General features: G+C 39.4%; 1 long non-coding RNA gene across 2 annotated transcripts; it reads left to right on the forward strand.

Moving 5' to 3' along the window:
- Positions 1-26,906, forward strand: LOC128853568 (uncharacterized). 2 transcript variants are annotated; one of them, XR_008452161.1, is made up of 4 exons: positions 1-529; positions 21,544-21,651; positions 23,961-24,070; positions 24,884-26,906. It is a non-coding gene; the product is annotated as an uncharacterized LOC128853568 (long non-coding RNA). The 2 variants fall into 2 exon arrangements; XR_008452159.1 differs by having other exon boundaries at positions 23,961-26,906.
- The last annotated feature ends 1,017 nt before the right edge of the window (positions 26,907-27,923 follow it).

Genomic DNA, 27,923 nt, shown 5'->3' on the forward strand with positions numbered 1-27,923 from the left:
TTCCACTGGTCATAAAATACCTCAACAATTTCACACTAATTAACAGAAGGGCAATTTTTTCCTGGCCTTTTGGATGCTGACTTTGGCTTTACAATTGGCTTTTTCCTCTGGATAGCAGTCGGTGGCCCTCTTCCTAGCTCTGTAGTAGCAGTGAGGTTGGTCTGCTGCTCCATCTTCCCAAACACTGCTGACTGTTTTTCTGGGCTCTCACTGTCAGGCTTATTTAAGTGAGCTCCACAGTCTTTAGAGAAGATAAAGAAAGGAATAGGGGACAATATTGGAGAGGGAAGAAAAGAAGTAGTGTACTTATTTTTAATGCATAAATCCTGTGAATCCATGAATTATTCATACCATAAGTAACTACTGCTAATGATTAGCACCTTTTTACAAGAGGGCTTGAGTTCACTCTTCTCTGCTGGTACCTTGATTGTGTTTCTATTAGATGAGGCGAAGTGGAAAATCAGTCTTTGCTCTTCAGAAAAACTTAACTCATCCTGAAGATTGCAAACACACGAATTCCATCTGTTTGGTGAGTAGCTGGGGAGGAGAGAGGGGGGTTATCTCACTTTAACAAATCATCCTTTTCCTGTCATCAGTTCTATACCAAGTGATCGTTAAGCTCTCTTAAAAGTGAAGCCACTCCAGCATCCTTTTGTCAGCCTTTGTGGATGTAACTATGAATGGTTAGAAAAGGTGCACCATTCAGAAGTCTGTTGTTGCTTGTTTGAGTGGTTTGACTGCTTTAAAGATCACTTCAGAAGGGCAATAATTGTGTGAAAGTATAGGGATGTCATCTGACGACAGAATAATTTTGGTTTTGCAATTATAAAATAAAAATTAAAAAAAAAAAAACCCCAAAACTTTTACATTAGAAACACCCAGTCTAAATTCTCAAAATTCTTCTAAGGAGGAAGGATTATTTCCCTCATTTGTGGTTTAAAAATATCCCAGTCTGCAAGGTTAATATTTTTTAATATTGTTACTGTTGTTTTAGTATGTTCGTGCTTAAAGGTACACAAAAGCTTAAAAACATTTTAAATTCCATTACAAAAATGCAGATCATCCTGCTTACAGATGGAATGGTAGAAGAGTATTTCAAACAGAACACAGCTCAATGTAATCCTGATCTCTTGTCCTTTTTTTTTAATAGTGGTATCATTCCATTGACCTCTGTGAAGTTATTCCAGAGTTAATCCAAAGCAAACGAAATTACAACTGGGCCCCCTGTTTTTATATTGATTTTAAATGAATAGGCAGTTGTTCTCAATGTAGCAAGATCTGTTCCAAATATTCAACCTCTCCTTCACCACTTTTGATCCCAGTGGCTTTATTTGTATTAAATTGGATCTTACTGGGTTGTTTGAAAACATTGTCAAATGCATCCCCATTGACTTGGTTTAAGAATACTGAGCCAAATTGCAGTCTCGTGACATAAGACAAGGTTTGGCTCTTTGTGCTCCTGTTACATCACCTGTTCCTGTTCTTTGATTAAAATAATACAGTTTGATTATTTTCAGTGCTTGACTGAATACAAATGTTAGACCCAATAGGAATGCCCAGTAAGGAATACCTTTGCATTTTAGTACATTAGAATAAGAAGTGTAAATATTATCTTTACTGGTCTTATCTTTGACAAAACTCTCAGTATTTAAAGCTCCACAAGGAGAAAATCAGGGTCTAATAGATCAAACAGCTGACAAAAGACAGCGTTGGTTAAAAATAGCAAAGCAATTTTGTTCTCAGTAAGTCAGTAACTAGCAGTGCGGTACAAAGCCTGGTGCCTAGAGGTCTGAATCCTGTCTGTATTAATGGTGGCTAATTCCCTCTCAGTCAATTCTTAAGGCTCTTTGACTTTTATCCTCTGACGGTTTTGCTGGGCATATATAAAATCATCAGTAGCCTTGCGTATTTCCTAGCTGGTTGCGTTACAAGAATCCCTGATAGCATAAACACTCCAGCTTTCACTTGTCAGCATTGCTGCATAATCCTAAATGAACCTGAGACCTGTGAGAGCTCGGAGACACATTATCAAGGGCAGCTTTTCTGGTTTACTTGACCAGAACTGTCATCTTTCTGTGCTTATTGACCAAAGGCGAGTCCGTATGCATCTTAGTAGTTTTCAAGTCCTTTGGCACCTGCATCTAAAAATTCATCTCAACATGCATAAAGAAGAGCAAAGACATTTTCGAAATGGTATTTCCATTCAAGGCAGTGGCACATCTGTGAATATTCATGGATAGACAAGATAGTCTGCTAGGAAACTTTCTACTTCTAGCTACCAGTACACTTGTGTATCATAGACGTGGCTTAGACAGGAGAGTCAGAGAGATGCAACCAGATGATTTGAGGTTATACAGAGAAACACAGCCCCACCAACTAGTGGGCTGGGGGAGTGCAAGAAAGTAGGAGAGGACACAGGTGGGACAGCAGACCCCAACTGACCAAAGGGATATTCCATACCACACAAAGTCATGCTTAACAATAAAAATCTGAGCAAAGAAGAAGGTAGGAGGTTATGTTCATAGTGATGACATTTGTCTTCCCAAGTAACTGTTGCTTGTGATGGAGCCCTGCTTTCCTGGGGAGGGCTGAAATCCTGCCTGCCAACGAATGAATTCCTTGTTTCGCTTTGCTTATGTGTGCATCTTTCACTTAAACTTCACCTCAACTCATGAGTTTTATCACTTTTGCTCTTCTGTTTCTCTCCCCAGTCCCACTGGGGCATAGTGCACTAGCAGCCGAGTGGTGCTTAGTTGTTGGCCGGGGTTAAACCACAACAGTTTGGTTGCATTTTGCCCATCTGTGACCGTCAGTCACAGGGTATATTCCATTAATTAATTTTCCATAAAGGGCCAAGAAAAATTTCAATGAGATTCATCTTGTAGAAGTACTAGTAAAACATACTTTCTGATATAAATAGACTTTCCTTTTATTTTCCTTCCCTTACTGCCACGCAACTTCTCCAACTTTGCCGTCAGCGATAATCCGGTGAGAGCTGGGAATTTATGTTGAAACGGAAGTAGAATAGAAACGGAATAGAAGCCAAACTCTTCGTCCCTGTATATAGAATTCCTAAATGCATCACATTTCGGACAAGTTCAGTTTTCCTGCCGTTTCTCCCTCGAGCAGCTGAGTCGCGTGTCCCTCGGGAACCTTCTGCTCAGGAAGATGCTCGCCATGCAGCCACGGCTGCTGCCCAGGGCTCTGCTGCCACCTAGCCAGCTTCCACCTAAACTCCGAGCTCCTTTTTCCTTCCCGGGAACATCACTGTTTCCCTGGGGGCCGAGGCACCTATCAGTGTGAAAAAAAGATGAGTTGTCCTTTTCCCCTTCCCTAAAAAGCGAATGGCAGTGACCCTCCAGCTGCGCAGGCTTCACTTCACAGGGAGGGAGAGAGTGCGTTGTATTTAGCAGTTATGTCTTTTAAACTCGGATATATTTGCGTTGATAAAGCTTGGTCTAGCAATTTTGATTCTTTTCACCTAAACATTGACAGTTTATCAGCACTTGAGGCAAAGCCGTTCAATCTCTTGTCTAAAACAACTTTTAAAAAGCACTTTGAAATGATAGACACACAAACGCTAAACAACCACAATGAAAACATCTTTGAGAGTGCAGGTGCAAAGCTTCCTTATATAGATGCTGCTCCCTTCTTACAGGCAAATCTTAAAGTATTAGAGTTCTTAAAGTTCCCTAATTATTCTGTCAGAAAACAGCAAAAAGGCGTAACGTGATGAAAAACACACATAAAAAACCCCAAACCAGAATGCAACTGAGGAAAGACTGTGTATGTAAATATAAAATACAAAGCTGTCATACAGCCATGTGTCACTCTTAAAACATAGTATTAATTTTAAAAGTTTATTTAAAAGTTTTCTCAGTTTTCCAGGAACTTGTTTGTTCGTTTCTCATTTTACATCTTTAGAAAAGCAGCCAGAATGAAAATAGGTAGAAGATGCTCTGTGCAAAAAGTACTCTAGTTTAACTGTAGTGGTCTATGTAAAACATCTAGGTTTAAAGAAAGCATAAATCCACCAGCAACTCCACTTTTGTATCCTTCTTCCTCCCCTCCCTATAGGTTCAGAGTGTTGGGGTGTGCATTGAGCCCCAGATTTGGACCCCATGAGGTTACTCTCCAGCTCTCATTACAGCCATAGCTGATCAGAGCCCTGCAGGCACAAAAAGCTTTCCTGCTATTATTTGGCTGATTCTGGACCATGACACCAAAAAAGAGAAATACAGGGGAAGACTTTACCTGATCTAGAGGAGTGAGAATATTCAGGACCTCTACCAGTCCCCAGCCCTGCATTTAGGGATTCCTATTTAGGAACACCACGCAGAAGCTAAATTTGGATTTAGCAAGCAACACTATCATGCTCTGTGTTTCTGTTCATACTGTCTTTTTTATTATTACCCCCCCAACACTGCATTCTTCCTCTATTTTCTCTTCCATTTCTCAGCACATACTCATCAAATATCTCAAACCACCACAGTCTGGAGAACTAAAACAAATAACAAAAATTAAGGCACAGTGATTCTCTGTATTTTATTATCCCCCATAAAACTGCCATTCACCTACCGTCGTGAAGGTTTATCGAGCACTGGAACCGGCTGCCCGGGGATGTGGTTAAATCACCATCCCTGAAGGTATTTAAAAGATGTATAGACCTTGCATTTAGGGACATGGTTTAGTGGTGGACTTGGCAGCTGGATTCAATGATCTTAAAGGTCTTTTCCAACCTGAACAATTCTGTGATTCTATGAAATAAAATTCCTCTAGAGCGGAGATGTGTTTGGGGAAAGAAAGTACCTGGACTTCCACTAGGTGGGGAAGTTGTAAAGCTTAAATGGGCTGAGAGAGTTCCCAGAGCAGGGAGAGACCCTGGGACACTGCAGAGGTGGGGCTGAAGGGGAGTGTTGCTGTGTTGGGATTCTGCAGGTTGTTCATCTTCCTCCTGGCACTTGCAGAGGGAGCAGCGGAGGGAGGGATGCTCCAGGCGCATCCCAGCAGAGCAGGGCTTCTGGGGCACTACGGAAACACAGAGCTTTCTTATTTTCCAAATGGGGAAAAAGGTGAATCAGTAAATAAACAGGAAAATAATTTTGCGCATTATTTACTTAAAGAGCTAGTTTATTGGGAGAAGAGTAATTTATTCCACTAGGATTTGTCAGCTGTTGTCCTGATCTTATAAATAATTTGGTTTTCACACAGTTTTACCATCTGCTTTGACCTGGGCTTCTCGGAGCTTTTTTTGTCAAGAATAATTTGTACAGTGTCAGTACTTAAATACTGGGAGAAATAGATAGGAATAATTATCCTGTAGATGTTGTTAAAACCATAAAAAATTGCCCAACTTTTACCAGGGTCATTAAAAGAAATTTGCATGAAATTAGGTTTCCACTGAGATTTTTGACTCATAAAAATGAAAGCAAGATTTAGAAAGTTTAAGCTTGAACTGTCATTTGAGTTTGTGAATGCAGGCCTGGAAGAAAAGTACTTGATAAAAGTTTCATGAAGGTCTCGCACTCTGTTTCACATTTAGGATGAAAACAGAAAACATCATCATTTTACATAAGTTCTTCATTTTGTTAAAACATAGTTCATCCTTCCACACATTATCAAGAGATCTGATAGCATAAACCCTTTTTCCACTCAATTTTCTGTCACCGAAAGAGTGTTGCATTATGCATTTCTGCATCTCCATAGCGTATAGTGCCTATTATTCTAGTTACTGTTTAAATGGGATAAAAAGAAAAATATTTGTAGCAAATACACATCCACAGGTCTATGCTGTATAAGCACTGAATATCACATCCTACTACCGGTCACTTACAATGGTTTGCAAGTAGCTTTCAAATAAACTGAACACACCCCACTCCCCACCAATTTCCATCATCCAGAACAAATCATTGAAAAATACAGCTTAAAACATGCTCCATCACCCGTTTTTCCATTTGTTGTGTGTAAAAGCTGCTCACACAGATCTCTGCAGACAGCGATCCATGGGCTGAATGTGGTGCAGGATCTGATTTTCCCTTTGGGTCCTGCATACTGCTTGCTTCACTGCACAGATTTTGCTTCAGCTGACTTGCACTGTGGCTGCAACGTGCCTGTATGCAGTGGGAAGCAGGATACCACCTTTTCAGCCTTAAACACAGTAAAAATATCTGTTCAGTGAATTGTTGTTTGCAGCAATCAGTGAGTTTGTTGAAATATATGCCTAGAAATTATTGGTTATCTTGCATCCACTACAAGTATATTCAAACTCAAACATCTTCAAGTTATTCTGGTAAGTATTTCATTAATGAAGTGGGAGATTCAGTAGCTTCTCAGCCTTTTGAGTGCATGTTGCAATTAGGTGATGGCTGGTCTTCTTGATGGTTTATCTCTTTTGCTCATGATTATCTGCAGCTATTAACTCCAGTGGTTCATTGCCAACAGAGAAAAATCCTGAAAGTTAGATACTAAGACGCTGTGCTAAGAAACTGTCCTTTTGCCTTGCTTACAATCAATACTTTGCTCTTAAAATTTCTAGATGCACAAATCAGACTTTCATGTTTCTCTCTTGAAATACACTGGAAAAACCGCACAGAAAATTTGGGTCACAGTTCTGTGAGGAGATCCTTCCTTCCCTAATGTAACAGTAACAAAGTCAGGCAGTGCAGAAAAAAATATCCTAAGTAGCAAAGATGTGTCTCATTCTCATCTTTTAAGTTCTCTGTTCTTTCTCTCTTGCTTTGGGCGTAGAAGCCAGGATGTGTGAGGGTGGAGAGAAGAATAACTGCAAGTTTTGTTCCAGATTGTTACTTCTCTCACAGCAATTTTAGACACAGAACAGAGATACCTGGAAAGACAGATTCGAGCTGAAGTAGTGCTTCTAAGTGTAATGTTACTGCATAATCTTGCTATTTCTAACACAGAGATTATGAAGGTAAAGTACATCCAGCTCTCCTAAAAGGGAGTCTGTCCACACAGGGAGGTATCATCACAACTGTCACTAGGCATGGTGATTGCTTAGTCACCCTACTTAGCCTCTTACATCTTGATACAACTAATTATAAATAGGAAGCCCTTGATCCTTCCAGCATCTCTGTCCATCTTCTGTACACAACAAACAAGCTGCCTACAAGCTTGGCTTCCTCTCTCTCTGCTCCAAGGCTATCCCGAGCTAGCTGCAGTCTGGCTCTTAAAGAGCCATTCTTACAAGCCGTTGCAGCATTTACCTGGCTAAAACACCTCCATTTAAATCTTCTTTGGCTTCTCAGTGTTCTTAAATTTACCGACTGCATGCCGTGTATTGGAATTGTGTCCTTCTGTGCCTTTCTTGCCATTTTCCTCTCCCTACTACCCAGTCTGTGTAGACCCATTCAGTTCTGTTCAGCTACTGGCTTTGAATCCACTGTTTTTCTTTCCCCTCCCTAATTTCAGGTATGTCTCTCTCTGCACCCTGTCCTAGATGTCAGCCTTTGTCTCTGAGATCTCCTCATCATTGCCTGATGATAATTTCTAATTAAATCCTATGCTGGTGAAAAATAAATTCTGGATTTTTATTTTTTTTTTATCACAACTGACAAAAGTTATCCAAGCTGTCAGTCAAGTTCTCCACAGTTTTTTTTTCAACTTTCTTCTGTGCAAGTGAGTGAGACCAGAACTTGGTGCTGACAATTCCTCCAAGAAGACTTTTTCTCAGCCCCAGCCCTGACATCTCCCTGACAATCAAATTCAGTCCCTCCAACTGACCTATGAACAGAGGATAACTGCATCCTTCACCCTTGGGTCTCTGCATTTGGTCCCTTTAGGCAGTCGGAAGGCTCTTCAGCATCCAGGACTGATTTGAAGAGAAAAAGGCTTTAGGAGGAAAAAGGCAGTTGAACTGGAGTGGCATTGGATTGCCCTGACATTCTGATGCATTGCCCATTTAACTTCCTACTCATTTGTGGCTATTCTGTCTACATCAGGTTTTTTTTTAATTGCTCTCTCAAATATGTATGGTAATACCATAGCAACTTTCCCTCCATGCAGTAGATCTGTTTCTTCAGTAATTATTGCCCCAATTAACCCTAAAATGTTAGCAGAGCTCATTCTGCTGGTTATATTTCAATTGAATTCTGTTACTTGCCACAATTAGAGCTGGATTCCAGACTGGTGAAGGTAGACCCTAAATTAAGATCTCTTTAATTGGTCTTCCCTGATTGCTCTTGCATTTTTGTAGAGAAAGGTAGATACTTGTATTTCTATTCATCTACGAGCACACATCAGTGTTCTGCCACATAATGCCTTACATGAAAGGCAGTGGAGCGGGCAGGGGTCTATAGGCCAAAGACAATACTGACAGTAAAAATGGTTCTCAAAACTTCTCATGGTTTTGCATATATCCCTCTTTTTTTCTGGCCCATTTCTTTCCAGGCAGCTCTTCCATCAGATGCCAGCTTTCTCTAACTTCCATGTTGTCCTCTTGTTGTTCGTTTCCCCTCCTCTGTATTTATAATCAGTAACTGATAGGATGTGGTGTCTCTCTCTCCTACATTAATTGCAGCAGAGACGGCCCTTATTTTTCTGTTTGATCTATTTTTTGTGCAAGCTGAGAGGACTGCACTAGGTATGATGATTAATACAGGATGGGAGGATTAATTCACCTGACCACCTCTGTTGTCTGACACCCAGAACTCTTGGACATGATCAAATATTTGAACAAGAAACTATTTGGGAAGTTTAGTTACCACAGATTTAGATCTCATAGATAAACAAAAAAATTAAGCCCTTTTAATACTGAATATTATTAGCAGTATTCAATATTAATAAAAATTTTAAATTGCAGCTAAGCCAATATAATTTCCAGCTGCTGTTGAAAGACGTATTTTCCACTTACACTTCCCATCTTATATGCATACTTCCACCATTTCTTTTTCCTGGAAAAAGGACATAATCTGGCAGAACACTGATCACTTTTTTTGAGAAGGAGGACAGTTTCCCACTGCTTTAACTCTGTGAAGTAGCTCACCAGGAGGTCAGCCACACCTCAGATGTGTGCCAGGGAGGCCAGGACCACCCAGCCAAAAGCAGGGAACACTTGGAACAAAAGACATTCTCTTTTGGTGGCCACTAGCTCTAAGGTGGGTCCATCTGTAAGATCACACTGAACCCTTGGCCCACAGATGTTGAAAGCAAAGTACTTTATTTACCTTCATCATCCCCAGTGTACTGACAGGATTTTAAAGAATTGAGGGACATATAAACAAAGGAGGTCATGGTACCTCATTGTTGTTCTAAGGCACCACTGGAGCGTAAAGAACTTTTATTGTTTCAAATTAAAATCTTGCAGACTTCCTTTAATAATATCTGGGGTTTGGAGAGAAAAAAGAATTGAGATAAGTCAGATCTTGTTTGCAGAAACACTTAATAAATACAAAATTATTTGCTCAGGTTTTGTGGTTTTTTTGGCAAAGTGAAGGTGCTTTTGTGAAACCATCTTGAAAGGTCTGTGAGAGTCTAATGAAACAGAAATACGGTGTGATTGATGGGGAAGGACAGATCCTGAAAAACACCTAATTAATTCAGTGCAGGAATCATCTGTTGAAATTTTATCTCTGTTCAAAAGGCCAATGTAAGACTTACCCTTTATTTAAATCGCACATTGTGACTATTTAAAATATTCAGACTTGTGCACTTTCTTAGCACGGGGCTGAGAATCAGACACCTAGGGAATGGGTTATCAGCAATCCCATTGAATTACAATAACAAATGTGTGCATAATTATTTAATTGAAAACATAAAAAGATAAATTACTTTCTAAGAACAAACATAATCTCCCAGATCAGCTGCAGCTGTTTCCTTCTGAAAAAAAATATCAAACCCAAGTAATTACCTGAAAGTCCTCTGGAAAGTTCTTATCAAATGAAAAGCCTGAGTCACGAAACCACCCAACCTTTTCCCCCAGCCAGCTGATGTTAAAGGAGCAACTGGAGGCACACACTGCCTCTCCTCCTGCTAGCTAATTGGAGGAAATCGATGCCTGAATGCCTATGGAAAACTGTTTTCAGCTGTTTCACACTATTTATCATCCTCACTCACCCTAACACCTTCTCTAGAGAAACAGTAAAGCCATAATGACTTCTGCAGAGCTGACAGCAAGATCTGCCTTTATAAAAATTGATCTAGGGATAATATATAGCTATGTTAATAGTCTTGCTTGTTCTAGCTAATATTTTCCCTCAGGTGGCAAACTATGGACTTTAAATCACTGGTTTTACTACTGTTTGCTCTCTCCTTTTTAGTAACTCCAGGCAAGTGATTTAAGGCAATTATGTATTATTACATAACTTTATCCTTGATTCTTACCTGTCATTTTGTGGCCTCTATCTACGGAGTCATTCTCAGAGGCACAAAAAGCCACAGTGTAGAGATGGCTTCTCTGGGACCGTTGAATTAAATTCTTAGATGACAGAGAAGCTCAAATTCAAATACTAGCAATAGAGATTTTAACAGTAGTCTCCAAAGACTGCATACCAGCACTGTTTAGTCTTCTTTGGACTGCTCTGGAAGTGCGAATGAGGCTTGAAACTGAATCCCAGGGCAAGTGGGACTTCTCCAGGCCAACATATTCAGAACAACATAAAGCATTGAATCCATATGAGCATCAAGCCAGGTGGAAATGACCCACTCCAGCTAAGCAATATTAGTGGTGATAAAATCAGACTGATGTTGATCATTCCCAAGGCTGTTTGGAGCTGTGCTTACACCTGGTAGCTTAAGGCCAGATCTGCTGGGATGGAAAAGGACTGGCTCTGTGGAGGTGAGTTGAGAGTCATGGCAGCACTTTGACGTGCAAGCTTTTGGCTGTCTTTATGTCTGTGTAACCTTATTTAAGTCTCAGGCGGTTTCGTATGTTATATCTTTCATGAACAACTGTCAAACTCGAGTGCTGGTGAAAGTGCATAGATTTAGGATCTACTAGATTCTGCAAGTCAAGGTTTGTGGCTTGGCCCTGGCCACGTGCTCCCTTCTCACACTCTGATGCAATGGGATGGTTCGATGTCCTTTCCTAGTAGATGGGGTCATGTCAGTGAAGGGTTTTTCCCTCATGACCACAGATTTATTTATTTATTGTTAATGCTATGGTAAATGTGCTCTATTTACATGGGCATAGATGAAAAGTGGTGTAACTGGAGCAATAACAGTGCAACGCTGGGTTAGAGGAAAAGAGAATAAGGCTTATGTCAGCCTCTTAATAAGGACTCAGTGCTGGACTTGCAAACGGGCGGTTGAAAAGGGAAGCTGAGATCTCATGTTGCAAAGCTGAGCTGCTGACATTCTTCCTGATTTCTGCTTCATGACTGCAAGTGTTCACTTGAGAAAAGTTGCTCTTAAAAAAAAAATAGCATCTTTCTTGAAATAAAAGATATTAGACATTTAAGATGTGCTTTTCACTTGACTTAAATGTTACAGTGGAAACATTCCTATGTGTCATTATTGTAAAATGAAAAGAAAAATGTCAAGGCTAAGTCATTGCTATCATTTATTTGGCCCTAGGCTGCTTTTGAAGTGAGAGGTGCCAGCAAGGGGATGTTGTAATGTTCCTGTTGCAAGTTTTAGAAGATCTATTAATAACAAGTTTGAGACATATCAACCTTGTGTATCCCCTTAAGCCCCTTTTAAACTGTTAAACATTCACCTAATGCTTACCTTAGATTAAAAATTAATGTACATAATTCCTGCATTGTTATTTCTCCTCTTGATGTTATTTTAAATTGGAGTAGTTTTGGAAAGAGTAATCTATTAAATATCACAGTGGTACAACTGCTAAACTGAATGGTATCACCATTCATCTGTGAACTTCAGATCCTGGAGCCTTTACATAGGCTCTTCCTTCTCTCACTCCTTCTCCCTCATCTTCTAATTTTTTCCTCCTGATCACTTGGTTAGATGATATTTTCAAGAAGTTAGATGTTCAACTGTAACTAAGGGAGACAGCAGCTGTGTTTTTTTCAACTTTGTTCTGGCATGTCTTATGTTTCTTTTTTCCCTTCATTGTTATGTTAATTTCGTGTCATGAACTTCTGTGGCAAGGTATGCTTATGCAAATGTAAGTAAATTAGTCCTCATTAGGCCCTGCATAGATGACACTAAATTTTACTACTAGTTCCCAGGACAGATAGTTAAAGTTAGTTCCAGCATGCTTACATTGCACTTCATCTGATTTGCTGTAAGCTTGAAAAATATTGTTGGGATTTGTTTATATTGCTGTGAGACAAAACCAAGGTAGAGTGTCATTACAGTATTTGTGACAGTATATTTAAGTTGAAACACCAAACTCAATGCCACGTACCTACCAAAGTCAGAAATGAAGCTATACTTACATTCAAATATTTTAAGGTAGGGAGTGACTGGCAAAGATACAAATAACCTTAAATGCCCTAGATTGCCACCACCCTCTGGAGGCTCCAGCCAAATTAGCTTAAGGTGTTACTGAAGATGCATTGCATTATTTTAGCTATGCTTCTGTGATTTTGGCAATGTTACAGAGCAGAATTGAAATTTGCTCAGCTGCCTAACACAGTCACTTGTTATCATCACAACGGGGCTGCTGTATTTTCCCATAGGGATGCTCTGCTGCTCAGGATCCTGCTGTGCATCGAGCCTCAGTGTCCGTATATAAGCCTCATGCCAATGTTATGAAGAGTAGCAATACCCAGATGTTGCTCTACCATTGCGCAAATCAGGCTTTTTGACACCTATATGGAGCCCTCGGGTGACTTTCACCTCCTCTACGTTTGTAACATTCCCTTACACCATAGTGAGAAGTTGGCAGGGAATGTGGTGATAGAGCTCAGCAAATGCAATTGGAGGTTTTATCAGGACATTTAAAGACAGGAACAAAACCTTTTATCTCCTATCAAATCTGTTGTGAAACGGCACTTTCAGCAGTCTATAAATGTTCATCTGTTTGAGATGAAGACGTGAATGTTGTTAACAGCAACAATCATTGCTGTTTAGTAAAATGGACAGAAGAAACACTATATCAAGAAACAGTCTTGATAAATCTTGTCAGCTCTCTGTTTAGAGGGTGGACACTATTGGATGGTTCACCAAAAGACATATATACCTGGTTCATACTGAAATATATCAGTCAAGCCACAAATTGTAATTTTGTTCTCCTTCCCTCTGCTGGAATAAGGGCAGCAGTGGGTATGACCACAACGTGATGTGAGTCACCCAGTGCTTGATTCCATTCAGTGCTTGATGAGGGTCCCATTTCTGCACAAATCCCAGGGAACTCACTGTAACTGAGTCTTCCACCTTTTTTTTCTTGTGTGTCTCAAATTTGGAGGAGATAACAGTGAAATGACTAAATCCAGGACACGTTAGACTAGTGTTGAACTGTCTGGTGATGGATTTCAGGCGCGTCCCTCCAGAATGCTGATATTCGCACATTTTGTTACCCCTCTCCCTGACTAAATATCTGCAGCCAATAGAGCAGCTGATGGCACAGCATGAAGTTATATGTCAGTTGTATATGAATGATACCTAAGAGCAAATACCTTTCACAGCCACTACAAACTGTGTTTCACCTGAGAGCCTCTAACCCCAGTGAGATCAAAGGCTGAAGGAAGAAAGTTGTCTGAGGTTAAATGTAGGTTATATTAATAGGAGTAATAGGAAATTATTGGCTTCCTACAGAACACTTCCACCATGATTAAAGGAATTCCACCATGCTGAGTTGTGCTATACTAATATTCTTGAGGATCTTGCTTTAAAACAGCTCTTGGAAACTCTTCTCCCTTCTCTCTCAGAAAAGAGGGCTTTGCCTCTCTGTGGCCTGCAGACCTCACAATACTTCACATATTTTAGCCACTTAACTTACTACCTGCAAAACACTGTATACTGAGGATGAACTGAGAGGTCCTGAGAAAAGATAGAGTTCTTGGCCTGCTTGGCAAAAAAAGTTCCACTTGTTTCATCCTAAATTCTGAGTCGTGACATTTACTTCCCTTTTGAAACATCAGTTGAGACTGAGGCTCAAGATCTTGCATTTTTAACGCATACAGTTCATCGGGACCTTATTTAACTCCAAGACCTCCTTTTTCTCTGAGATGTTGATTCAACGTGATAAGTGCACTCTACAGGAATGAGCGATCAGTCAACAAAGTGCATGAGCCAGCAGAAGCTGTGAGCTCAGCCTCTCTGGCACCAGGCGGCTGCCTGTAGAGCTCATGCTCATGAGGACTCCTGGTGCTAGAGGTTTACCTTTTTTTTTTCTCCAGGAGGGACTTGAATATAAACTGTACATCATAGCTTTCTTGTGATTGAACAATACATGAAAAGCCACCTGTATCTTCACGGAGATTCAAAAGAAGAGACACTTTAGCTCTACACAGCCTTTTTGGAAGGTGCTCAGGTCCAAAGCGGAGAGATCTTAAAGTGTGTGGAGCTGTGATTTGAAAGGTCTTTTTCTGTTTAGAAGGAGATGCATGGCTCTATTTTGCTGAGTTGTGGGTGTAAGCTAACATATTATAACCATGGTAAGTTAGAAGGATATGAGCTGTTTGATGGCTAAATAAACTGGTTTGCTTTAACTGCCTAATAAGTAGACTTCTGGAAAAAAGAAAAAAAAAAAAAAGAGAGAGAGAGAAAAGAAAGGCAGAAATGTAACAGTACTTAAAGAGCTACATGCAAACATTCCAGACATAAGGGACTTAAGTCTCAGGCTCACAGATTTTGCTGGAATGGAGAGCTGATCAAGGAGGCTATTTTAGAAGATACTTAAAGTACCCTTAATTTGAATAAAAGCACGAATCTGGATTCAAGGTACAAATATATCCCAATGTGAAAGCACGTATGTGTGTATGATTCCTCTGCTCCAGAACAAAGGGAATTTTTTTTCTTACACACACAGAGGGAGGCACTATCAACATTTAGCATTGCAGCCGGAGCAAGTCATCTTCCTGCTGTCGTGTTAGAAGGACTGGTGTATCCTCTTCCAATTTCCCATGTTTTTCTAATCAGTCTGTCTTCACCACAGCTCTCACAACTCCTTTTGGCAAAAAGCTCTCAGGCTTGAATACTCCTCCCTGACTTCGTGAAAACATCTAAGTAGCGCAAGACCCAGAATACAAATGAGGAGTCTGCACAAATAAGAAGGGGTCGTCTATGTCAGACAGTACTGAAAGAAAAAAATTCTCCTTATAGAGGCACCAGGAAGGCTTCCGCCCTGCTCAAGGCACAGCCTGTGTTACTGCAGGCAGGATAGCTCTGTCATGTCAAAGAGGAGCATCTCATGTAAAGCAGTCACTGCTCCTGCCTGCTCCACATTAGAGAGCCTCTTCCACACAATCCCAGTTTCCTTCCCTTCTCTCCTCTGCAAGCCAAGAGGAAGCTTGGATTTTTCATGCAAGGATTTTAATTTATGGGATAAACAAAACTTCACCCAAGTAGGTAAATCATGCCGTGTGTTTGCAGAGACTAGGGAATTAGTTCCAGACTCTTTAAAGAATGTGACCAGAGTAGGCTTTGACTTGAGAGAACAGTGTGTGCTTCACCGTATTTCTTTAATATAATCCTGCAAGAGTAAAACCTAGTTGTTTATGGAACAGTTGGACCGCAGAGATGTATTTCAGTTAAGACACTCACTCTGGATGAGCCAGATCAGGCTCCAGAAGGCTGAGCTGTCTTTCTCCAAAGAGAGAGGATAGCTTGCTACTGAACCCACTGACATTTTGTCTGAGTCATTTTCTGTTCCTGGCAAATTACTTTTCTAATTGGAATAATTTTTTTCAGTGGTTTTCCATCTTCAAGCTCTTGCTTTGAAAAGTTTTACATTTTTCCTACAATATAAATCTTTAATAATTTGCATATTGACTCATGGACCCTTTAAGAAATATGTCACTGTTTGCCCAGAATTGTCACTATTTGCCCGTTTCATTACCACTTTTTCTGGGCTTCAGTATTTGTGCAGTTCCCTTGTTTTTATGTGTGCTAGACTGCTGACTTCTGTAAGCAAGTCCTGGTTTTGAAGTGTAATCGCTCTGAAGATGGCAAAGCAATCTTAATGACTTGCAGAGAAGATAAAAATATTGAAACCATGGCAACCTCCAAAATTCCAAACTGATGCCCAACTTTGCTCTTTTGAGATATGCAACCTGTGCAATAGCACAAATGAACCTAGAGCAAATGTGGCATACGAGTGGAGGAAGCGGCTCAAAACAAACTTGAAAATGCAGCCGCTCTCTCTGTCTTCTCCACTGACAAAAGTGATTTCAAAGGCAGACTGTTCTCTTCCACTCACCTGTTTTCTAGATCCACAATTTCCTTTTCTTTCTATGAGTCTCACAACAAGATTTCACACTCTTTACTTTTTTATTGAGATAAACTAAGTAGAAAGATTCTGTTACAAATTTAGTGGCTATTTTTTGGCAGATTCTGTTCTGTGGGGATAAATTCAGCCAGACATATGCAAGAGTTTAGCTCAATATAATTATCATGTTTCTAGGGAGAGTCTGGAGTTGTGTATGTTCTTAGGTGCATAGGTTTACCAGCACAGTAGATAACAAACACTTTTATGTAGTTCAGGTTTTGCCGATCAATGCTGGTGTGTTCAGAAGGTTAATTTCCAGGCACAAAATATCCCACTGTTCACAAGTATAAAGGTCAAATGAAGGACAAATATCTGTAGAATTGTATCCAATGAGTGGAAAGACCAGATTGGAAAAATGCCAGACTATAAATAAGTTTTCACTGTGTACAAATTGTTAGTTGCTCGTGTTCCAGTGCTCCCATTCTCCATTTTTTCAGCATCCTGCAACCTAGGCATAGTGTCTGAAAACAGCAAAACGCAGAGTGCATTAGTGTCAATTCACTGTTAATGTTGGAGGAATAATTGCCACTGAATCAAATGCTGAAATGAGTTGCACATTAAATATTCACCTCCAAGGATGCCTGTTGAAGGCTTCTTTCAAATAACCAGCAAGAGCCTGTCATTGGAAAGCCTACATAGCGAGTCAGACTGAGATATAGTTCTGCTTCCCACTCTCTGCTGTTTATATTTGGCCTTGTAATCAGTGTGTTTGTAATGATGAATGCATCTTCTTATTGAATTTATTTATGAAATCAGCTCAGCACGTAATAAACCATGCACTTAACATTATATGCTGCAAAACTGGCTCTTTAAGAAAGGGCTTCTTCACCAGAAGACTATACAAGTCTCTCTGAATAACAAAATAAAACAGACACTCATAGAAACACACCAGAATTTAGCTCTTCCTATGCTTCTATCTCTTCCCACCTCTGCCTTTGCAGATGTGAAGAAGAGCAAGTCCAAGACAGGAAGAGAAGAGGGAATTGAGGCTGCCGCAGGGCAGGTATGTTGAAGAAATGGCAGAAATCCATGTTTTTCTCCCCAGATCTCTTCAACATTTGGAGGATGCCTGTGGCAGGTCGGAGGAATTGATCCAGTGCATCGGCCTTGCACTGCTGAGGACTGTGTTGTCAGTAGCCCTGCATGAAGCTATGCCATATAAATATAATTCATACGCAGAAAGAGAGAGACTCGATGCTTCAGAAGAATCAATGCAACATTTTTCAGTTTGATCCAGCAATCTTCCACATGAATGCTCACATCATATTTTTTTGGTTCACACAGTTCTGTATCTGCTCCAGGATCAGTCTGCTGCCATTTGGTGGTTTCCTGAAAATTTCCCTGAAACCGAGAGGTGTTGATAGGACAACTGGCACAGCTTAAGTCAGGCAGTGCTCTTTCACACACTTGGGCCTTCAGATTCCGTGGTTTCAGCCACCAAGGCAATGACATTTAACCTAGATGGGGCCACACAGCACTTGCTCTGTGTCCCTGGCACGTGCCAGGGTCCAAAGTCACCTCATAGTTAGTTTTTCTCAGATTCTGGCCTGCAGAGTTAGAAGCAATATCTTAAGACAGCTTGAGCTATGAGTAAAGATCTTTCTTATTTTAAAGAATGCAACCCACAGACTGCAAACAGAAGAAGACAAGATGAGAAAAGCATGTCTCAAGAATAGTTCTTGAGAAAGTTCTAGCCGATGTCCTCCTTTGCTTACTTCTTCTGACTCAAAATTATTAAATGGAGATCACTGGTAGAGATGTGACTGACTGACATTTATCAATCTTTGCTGCATTATTAGAGGTTTCTCTTCTGTGTGTTTCTCTTCTGTTTCAGACAACACATAATCCATACCATCCTCAGAAAGAGTTCATTTACCAAGCTATAAGAGCTGAATTTTCTTTCCATGAATACAAGCAAGCACTATCTGCTGGGATTTGAGCAGTACCTTGCAGCTAGACAAGGTACTTGAAATTCTGTTTGAGAATAAGTTATTCAGTAAACACAACCTTACCATTTACATAAAGCTGGTTCAGTCACAAATGAATATCAGTCTTGGCTGAAGGCCAAATACTTTCTTAGAATTATTGCTATCTTTTGAGCCAGATTGAGTCGAAAAGTGTGATAAATTCTCTGAATTCTCTGGAGTTTTTTTGCAGTTTATCACAGCAAGAATGAAATCAGCCTCTGATTCTTCATATTTCATTTTAATAAACAATTTTAAAAGTCCACTGAAAACTAAATGTTGATGCATTTCACTTTGTGTCATAAATGAGGTGAAATTACTTTGTTACTCTGTCCATTGACAATGAAACCAAACATCTCATGTAGACCAAGGTCTACCAAGAAACGGGCTTTGTATATTGCTATAGCAATTAGGTTTATCTATTTAGAGTAGCTAGTGGAACATCAGATAGTATTTATGCTGCAGTAAAGCAACAAAAGTTTGAAAGCTATTAGGGGAATCTGAGGTTAGTTATGGAGATAACTCTGCAACACAGATTGCTGTCATACTCAAATCAAATCATCAACTAGGAATCAAGCTAATACACTGGATACAAGTAGCAAATAAGTCAATCAACACTAGTCAAAGAAGTTATGAAAACACTGTGTACTCAAACATATGCCGCTTCAAAATTAAATCATGGCTTTTACTGCTAAACAGATGTACGACAAAAGAAAATGTCCTACACCAGTATATTAAAAAAACAGATGCTTGAAATATCAATACCTGCCTAAAATAATGGCTCTTCTCTGGAGATGAAATAGCCATACATACAAAATTAGTATGAAATAGCAGTAGAAAGTAATGCCATGGGCCCAAACCTGTACTTGGTTTACCCGGCTGCGATAGCCTTCTCCTACTGTCTTGTTGTGTCTCTGAACCCTGCTGGAAACTAAACAACAGAGTGAAAAAAAAAGGGTGTTCGAAAAATGATAAGTATGTTACGAATACAGATGCTGTTACTTAAAACGATCTACTGCAGGTAAGTACATGACCGCAAGTTAAACTGTGTGATGGACATGGAGCTGCATTAGAATAATTCAAACCAGCACTAGAATAAGTGGTAAGGATAACTTTTAGCTATTCAGATAAAGGGCACAATAATAAGAAATTAAGAATCAAAGTAAAAACTGTAAAATGTGGCAAAAGGAAGCGAAAATTGTGTTCTCCATATAATAGCTGTTTCTTGATATACACTTTTATAAAGGCTATTTTGAAATGTTTAATTTCTGTAGCAATGTGGTAGCATGCTTGCCTAAGCACTGCTCCAGTTTGACACTGAAAAGTAGGAAGTACTTTGTAATTAGCAAAATAAATTAACCGCTTTGCACTTAACCACTCTTCAGCCCCCAGTTTACAGAATGTTTAGACTCAGTGTAATCACTTGAGAGAAATACTGCTAATGTTATTAGCTCCAAGAAATGCAATCAAGTAACTTAATGCTAAAAAATTATTAAACAAATATTGTAGTTTTATTGTATTCGAGAACACAACTTGAGGGAGAATTTATTGACAAGGAGACAAGAGAGGAGTTCCCTGAACCGTGCAACATAAACACAGTCTTGATCCAAACCCTGTTAGTGTCAAAGGAGTCTCTCCGGTGACTGTAATGGCTTTTAAATGAGGCTTGTATCGATTTTATACTAAATGTAACAAAATTGTTCCTCCCAGAGTCTAAGGAAAAGCAGTGTAAATCTTTTCTTTGCAAAGGGTTAGTGTAAGAAAAATAAATCACCTTTTCTATTTTATAGAGCACTCTGATGTAAGTTTTTAAGGCAAATTCAAATTAAATTCTTGAACACTGAAACTGTAGAAGAGCCAAACAGGAATTTACCAGAGAACCTTGCTCCACGAGCAAGTACACAGGAATAATTTTGAGAAAACTGATTAAAACTGATTCTCAAATACATAGTTTCATATCCGTGTTTTATTTTATTCCATATTCTATCACCCCCTTCTCTTAGGTGAATAGAAAAAATAGTGTTTGTTTTGTAGATGGTATTTACAAAACATTTGAGCTGCAATTAAACAGTAGCTCTAATCCAAAGAGTACATTATTTTAATACATATCTGCTCTTTCTCGTCTTACTCATGTAGATGCAGCACTACAAAAAAGACTGTTATAATTTTACAAGTAGCTGATTTTATTGAGGCACGTAAACATAAAAAACTGTATATCTAGATGTGTGTGTGGAAATACATAAAACTTAAGGATAACATTAGTGTTGGTAGAGTTTTTATGCATATTTTTCCATTTGCAACAATGTAATCTCTGAGCCTAAAGGTCTGTATCTTTATAACTGCAGACAATTGTCAACAATTTTTTATACTATAGAAAAATGCTCGATGATCAGTTCACAAACAACTACAATAGCATTTGCTAAATATATATTAGAAGTTGCTTGCATTTTTAAGAGGAAAGAGTGACTCCATACTGATGCAATGGTCAAACTGGACCATCTTTTAGTGGTTAGAAATCACTCTCTTCTAGCTGAATATTTATGATATATCATTATTGTCAATGCACACTCTAAACCCACCGAAAAAATACTAGCAGGTGTAAAGCCACATTTTTTTCATTCATTGTTTCAGTGTAGTGCTTTGGAGTAGATCTCTTCCTTTCCTGGGGAGCAGAGGATGTCTGTAAAATCTGTAAATACTTGACAAACAATGAGGGAAAGCTGCTCTGGTGTCAAAGCCAATCTAGGAGAAGAGTTCTCTGATTAAGATGCAAATCTGATGTGCAGCAAAGTCTGTTCTTTGTCACATTTTCAGTTTGTAAGGTTCAAGCTGCTGTCCTTGAAAGCTTAATAGCTTTTAAGCCACAGTGCCATATTTATGTATTGGTTTGAAGTGTCCTGAGAAGTAAGTTTACAAGATAACATTAAAACAATGTAAAGTGTTTTCTTGGATCGATTATTAGAAGAAAAATATGTTTTGTGTATGAGTATACATAGTTATGTAATGTTTGAAGCCTTCCTCAATGCCCAGATGTCTGATGTTTTCTACATTTTTTAATCCAGGACACCTGCTGTGAACATCCTTTTTCTCTTTTCCAACAGCAAGAAATGTGCAGATGAATTACTTTCAAGAGACAGGGCGATAAGTTTTGCCATAGGAATTGTCTGCCATGTGGATAATTAGTTACATTAGTTACCTACAATCATTTTTATTTTTCTCTTGACATAGGTTCTTGGGCATGTACACTGACGGCTCTGAGAATTTCCACTGAGAAATCCATCATACAATCTGTTCAGTCCAAGCGCTGTGCAGCGAGAAGTGCCACTTCTGTTGGGGGTGAGAATGGACTGAGATTACGCAAGACTTGGCCTTTTGCTTCTGTGCTGCCTCAGCCTACAGTAAATGTGTGAATATGTATTGTCATCCAAAGGCGTCCCATGAGGCTGTGCTACCTCATGGATATCAAAGTGAGGAAGACTGTGTGTTTTAGCCATTTGTAAAACACAGTCTGCAGGAATTCCTCCTGAAAAGTCAACACTGGGGGGGAAAGAGATCTCCTTTTCCTCTCAGAGTGCTTGTGTGACTCTACACACAAGAGCACTTGATCAGAAATGTACTGACTGCCACCACGTGCTGGCTTCTGTAGATGCACAGGAATGGGGCACAGCACCTGTGACAAGAACCGCTGAAGGCTCAGGTCCTGCCTTCTCTGAGGTCCTAGGAGGGAGCTCACCCCTCTTGGACCAAAGTGCTGCTAGGCTGTGCAAGAAGAGGGAAAACAAAACATCTTACCCCAAAGGTTAGTGAAAGCGGAACCTCTGTCTCTTTTCAGTCACAAAGCCACAATCATCATTCAGTTTTATATTTTTCCACTGACTTGTGGTTATTATAGACAGTGGAAATTCCTGCTCTTACAGTGGCTTTCTCCATTTCCCAGTTCTGTTCTTGCACAAAGACCAGTTGTGTCATGCACCACTTAGTCCCAATGTGCTCATGCTGTCTGTTTGGAAGAAACTGTTGTAAATTACTAAGCAATCCAGAGATCATCTCAGCAGTAGTGGTTCTCCAGCCTCCCACCAGAAGAAAAGCTCTTTAATCTTCTAGGAATCTCAACCAGATGACTTAACACCCAACATTTTTCCTGTGTTTCCTTTGCTTGTGTAGGTGACAGAGTAGCTAAAGAGATTATCCAAGACAAGTTTAAACGCATGCACATCTTAAAATCGTATGAAAGAAAGGAGACAGCTGTTCTGAGCTGACCTAAGTACAGCACAAATTTCCCCCCCTCCACCTCTTGACACTGCAAACAATTCTCTCCCATCCACAACCCACAACATCCATGGGTACTGGTTGAATGTAGGTACACAGCCTCACCTACTGTGTAGAGCAACAAAAGTAACCTATCAAGAACAAAAGATGAAAGAATCGTAAAGAATATGAAGAATAGTTGGGACCCATCCTGGGTGATGCCGTGTAGACAACAAGTCCTGCTTCAGTCAATCTCGACCAAAGAGGTGGCTCAGCTGTTCGGTGTATTCCAGCTGGTTCTCTCTTTCCTGGGAGTTAATGCTACACTTTCACTGACATTTCATGAAAAAGCTCTCTGAAGAGAAGCACTTAAGAACAGCAGTCCTCCCAGCACAGCTAGATAGAGTACAAGGACAGTGAAATATTCAAACCCACAAATTCAAATTAATTTCCTTAGAATTTATGTTCTCAGGTCTCACAAGTCTCACATATCCTTTTGAAAATTATTTCCCCTAAGATAAAATTAATCTTTCTAACTAATCATCCTGAGGGACGATATATCTCATTAAGATAGATAAACTTTCTATGATGCAACGAATTTTTCCGTTGAGAAACATTAACTTAAAGTAGATGCTAAGCTAAAAATTAGTGAAATTAATCTTGAAGTGATCTGACCACTGCCACACTTTATTTGAGCAGAGAATAGACATCTGACTTTATTTTGATTTTGATTTGTATGATTCCAGGCATTAGATTCCTTACCCCAAAATAAGTGTGTACTCCTCTGACGTTTACTCTCACACAGAATGATACAACAACATTTTTTTAAATGCTACTGTTACGGGATGTTTCCTCTTCTCAACCAGAACTTCATTATGTGTTCACGGGTCTTGATTTCATCATATCAGTTTTCTAGATTTCATTTCATTGAACTTCATCTCATTCCAGAATGGACACATTCTCAATTTGGAAACAAAACCCTGAAACAAATTTTGTTTGGTAGGTATCACAGTTAGTGTAGGCAATGTCCTTTGAGATCTAAAAAAGAAAGTCAGGACTGACTCTACTTAAGGGCAGAGTAAAGAGAACAATTTGAATTGGACCTGCAGCAGGTGAGGCAGACCAGGATCTGAACATGTGCACGGAGTTCTAGAGATGGAAAAAAACTGTGGGAAGCTCATTATTCAGATCCCTCTGTTTTATGAATCTGCAAGTTAATTATAAAATTTAATTATTGACTAATGAGACTGAAAGTTTTAACATATGGTGCCAGATGTTATTATGGAAAAAAAAAGAGGAACTGAACTGAAGCTTTACGCTATTTCTTCAAATATGTTATTCTTTTCTTCTGAACACTTAATTAATTTAGACAATTATTTTTTTTAATTATTTTTCAGGAAGGAGTCCTTTGAAGAGACTCCTAGTCTGAGATAAAGCTGTCAATCTTCTCTGGAGGAGGAGGAAAAAGTTCTGACCTGAAATTATGAACTGCATGGTTCCACAGCTGGTAATTAAGAAATGTAGAACAGAAGTGACTTTTTATCACTTAGTTTCTTGGATTAAATACAAAGGAGATATTCACTCAAATTTAAAAATCAATTCCCATTCCATTTTCCCCACAAACTTGGGAACATCAAGTTTTGATTTGAACAGGTGCTAACTAAGAAAATTTACCCCAAATAAAGCTTGAATTTTAACAATAATCTTAACAAGCTTAGATCACACTTTCCCTTAGCAGAGCAGGGTGCATTGTAGACACACTTTTCTATCAAAACTGACAAAAAATCTAGACAAATGCTACAATGTGACAGGCTTGCTGGATTACAGATGTAAATGTAGTTTTGTGCCTCAATTCTTTATATTCCACGTGCTGGAGGAGCACTGGCAGCACATATGGCTCATGACCTAGATAGTCTCACTTGGAAATAGTTTTTCCTTTTCCTCTTTAGAAAAAAACAGTTGTTTCAGCTGCTTTTCTATTCCTCTAGAGAACTGAGGGAGACACTAGGTTTTAACTGGTTGTGCTACTCAGGATTCACTGCCTGCTCGTTGCTGCGGCTATTGGCAGGTTTACATTTGGTCAGCTTGCACCTGAGTAGTTTCCCCATCTAAAAGAAGGCAGCAGGGAAAGACAGTGAAATAATGTAGACGGAAGCTGAAGCCCGTCTGAGGAACAAGGAGCTAGCAGCAACATTAAGCCTGTCTCTAGGGAGTTTCTCAGAAGACAGTATGAGCATGATACTACCCTTTGGCTCCCAGCTAATCAAGCTAAGTCACCTTCAAAGGTCATTTTATTCCAGGAAAATTCTTTCTGTTTCAGTGGAAGATTGAGATCAGATGGAGACTGAGATTCTTTTAATGACAAACTTTCCTGTGTTGGTGTTGGCTGTATCTGCTGCCCAGCTAAACAAGTTGCCATGCTCTTCTTGAGACAAAAAGAAGAATCTAAAGGAATTAAATGTGTTATCCCATCAACAGCATCCCATTATTTTACACTTGGATGTGCCTCCTCCTGGAAATTCCTCAAGTTTCAAGCTTGGTTCTGAAACAAGTATGTAACCTTGCCAGTGCAACTGAAAACTTCTAATCCCTATTTCTTTAAGACCACCTCACTTTACATAATTCCTTCATTCCATGTTTCCTTTATAAGGTACTATACGTAACAGGTTCAGAGGCTAAAATGGTATCCTGCTCCCACCCACTTATTTTGGGCAAATGAAAGTCTTAACCTCCTAAAAGATCGAACTATTGGTGACGTTTACCAGTCAAGAGCTGCTGGGAATCCAGAACAGTGTACTGCTTGGCTTGCAAACAGCTTCTTGGACAATTTTATTTCCAGGGTGTTCATTAACAGAAACCAGTCCTTAATATTGTTATTTCACACAGCAGCATTTGCACAAGTGAATTTGACAACGCCATCTTACAGCTTTTCCCCCGTATTGTTTGGATAATTGCATTGTCAAGAATTACTTATCATACATTTAGCACTTAATACCCATTTATTATGAGTTCATGTAACTGCTGTTTAAAGAATAATACAAGCTAACTCCTTTCTACGCCATTTGATGCCACTTTGATTCTGTAATTGCTGGTTTCCTAGGATATTATGCCACAAAACCTGAAGAAATAATTGGTTGTTTCATTCCAGACAATACGTTTTGGAGTTGCATAGAGTTTAACTGGCAGATTTGTAACAGTGCAACAGAGACTTAAAGAGAGTGAATGCTAGCCATGGAATAAGACTGCACAATATAACTTCTGTAGCTACTGGTATTGTGCAGCTACGGTTTACATTGCTTAAAGGAAAAGGATTCTTTATGCAAATGTTGCAAGTTTCATGCCTTTGTGGGATGCTCTCTGCAAGAGTATGTCACAGTTGCATGTCAGCACAGGGTGGAACATGTAACAAATGTGGTGTGAAAAATAGGTGACTAAAAACCACAGCTCTTCCAATGCTCAGCTATAATTACTTTTTGTTTGCAGAGTACACACTGAAATCTGCAGAAATAACTACTGGTTTTGTGGGGGATTGATTTTGTAAGCACATAAAAGCAAACTGAAGGAGTATATTGCAAGTATATTTTAAAAGCACTATTTTAGCTGAACTTTTGTCACTTGTTAACTCTGTTCTCAAGTGGTGGCAAAATACTAATACATGTTCTTTTTCAGCATCTTTATAGCCTGCATTTGTTTTACAGCAAATCCTGTTATTTCATTATAAAATGTTATTACTTTTATCTGGTTTTAGTCTGTTTGTAAGCTTATAATTAAGGATATGGTCACTGTCCGTGGTAAGATCACACAATTGTTGCATACAGTTTTGCCAGACTTTAACTTAATTAGGCTGCATTTTGTCACAGCTCCCACATTTGTAAAGTGGGATAGAGACTAGCTAAAAGGTCATGATTCTGGTCATTTTTTCATTGAGAAATGTCAGTATGCCTCTCATGGCAGAAACTGTCGCACTTTGAGTAGCTTTACACGTTTGCTTCCTTTAAGAAAGCATCAAAATTACTTTTATGTGTTCCCAGGTTGCAGCTTGATTTACCCAGCCTTGTAGAAGAACTCCCCAGTGGGATTCTGGGATGGAGCCAGGCAGCAGTGACTCCTGCTCAAGGGCCTTAGCTACTGCATTTTTATTTAAATATAGTAAGAAGAAACAGCTGTCCTTTATCCAACACCTGCATGCTAGGAACTTGCCTCAGTGTACAGCATATCTTTTGGGAAATATTGTATATTTTTCCACTCAAAATCATTCACAAGTCTTTAAGGATGGTTGAGAAGAAAGATTAATTTGGTTTACTTCTTACAAAGCTTCCCATTAGCTCAGCCTCTCTAACGCCGGTTGGTCACCTATGGTGCAGCTTCCCTAAGGACAGCATCCAAACTGAAAACAACTTTTCCTGAGCTATTCACCTGCAGTTCTTTTCTTGGGCAGCAGTCAGTGAAGCCTGGACTGCAATTTATCCTGCCTTAAAGTAGGTAATGAAAACAGACCACTGAGATGTAATGTAAAGTCTTCTCTCTTTTCTTCATGGTAACTACACAGAGAGCCTCAGCTTGTTAATTCAGGTAGGCAAATCCATTCTGTGCATGTTTAAAGGTGGCTGTTATGATCAATGCCCCACATGTGATGATCACCTGTGTTTGTAGACTCAAGACTTAAAATAGAACAGGTCAAGATCTTCATAACAGCTGACATAAAAGAGAGGAAAGGAAGTGCTAGACATTTTTTTTCCACTGTGCCAGAGGCACCAAAGTGTTCATTATTTTAATGACGAGCTGTGTTCCCAAAGTGTGTACGTATGAGATAAATTCCAGATGCATATAACTGCTGCTCCTTTTCTAATTGGCATGTCCAGAGGTCTGCAGCAGGAGGTGGTATATACATCACTCCACGTATTAACTTATTAATCATGTCTCTGGGTGGCCTGATCAGAGACTGACTCATCACCAGATCCATTTTCTGATGACAGTTAGACAAATCCAAACATGTCATGTAGATTATAATTCAAGTTTGAGAACTACTGAGCTTTATGGTCATCTAATTAAACACAACGGGGGCTACCATAATCTTAATTAAAAGAATCTTTCTCATTGTATTCAACAAAAAATAAATGACATAAGCAAACTAAAAAATAAAAAGAGTTTCTGTAACAGGAATTGTAGTGTTCCCATGACCTTCCAGGAAAGTTTGTTGCTTCTGCAGCCTACTCTATACACATTTAGGCAAGGATCTGTGGGAGAGTGAGCCTAGAAAAATGAAATCATTTTGCCCAACATTTTGAATGATTTCTGTGCTTCTACTCTGGCTTCAGAGCAAGAAGAAGGAAAGCATAGCTGCATCCCCCACCCTGAGG

This window comes from Cuculus canorus, chromosome 14 (genome assembly GCF_017976375.1).
Source record: "Cuculus canorus isolate bCucCan1 chromosome 14, bCucCan1.pri, whole genome shotgun sequence".
In the NCBI taxonomy this organism is placed as follows: domain Eukaryota; kingdom Metazoa; phylum Chordata; class Aves; order Cuculiformes; family Cuculidae; genus Cuculus; species Cuculus canorus.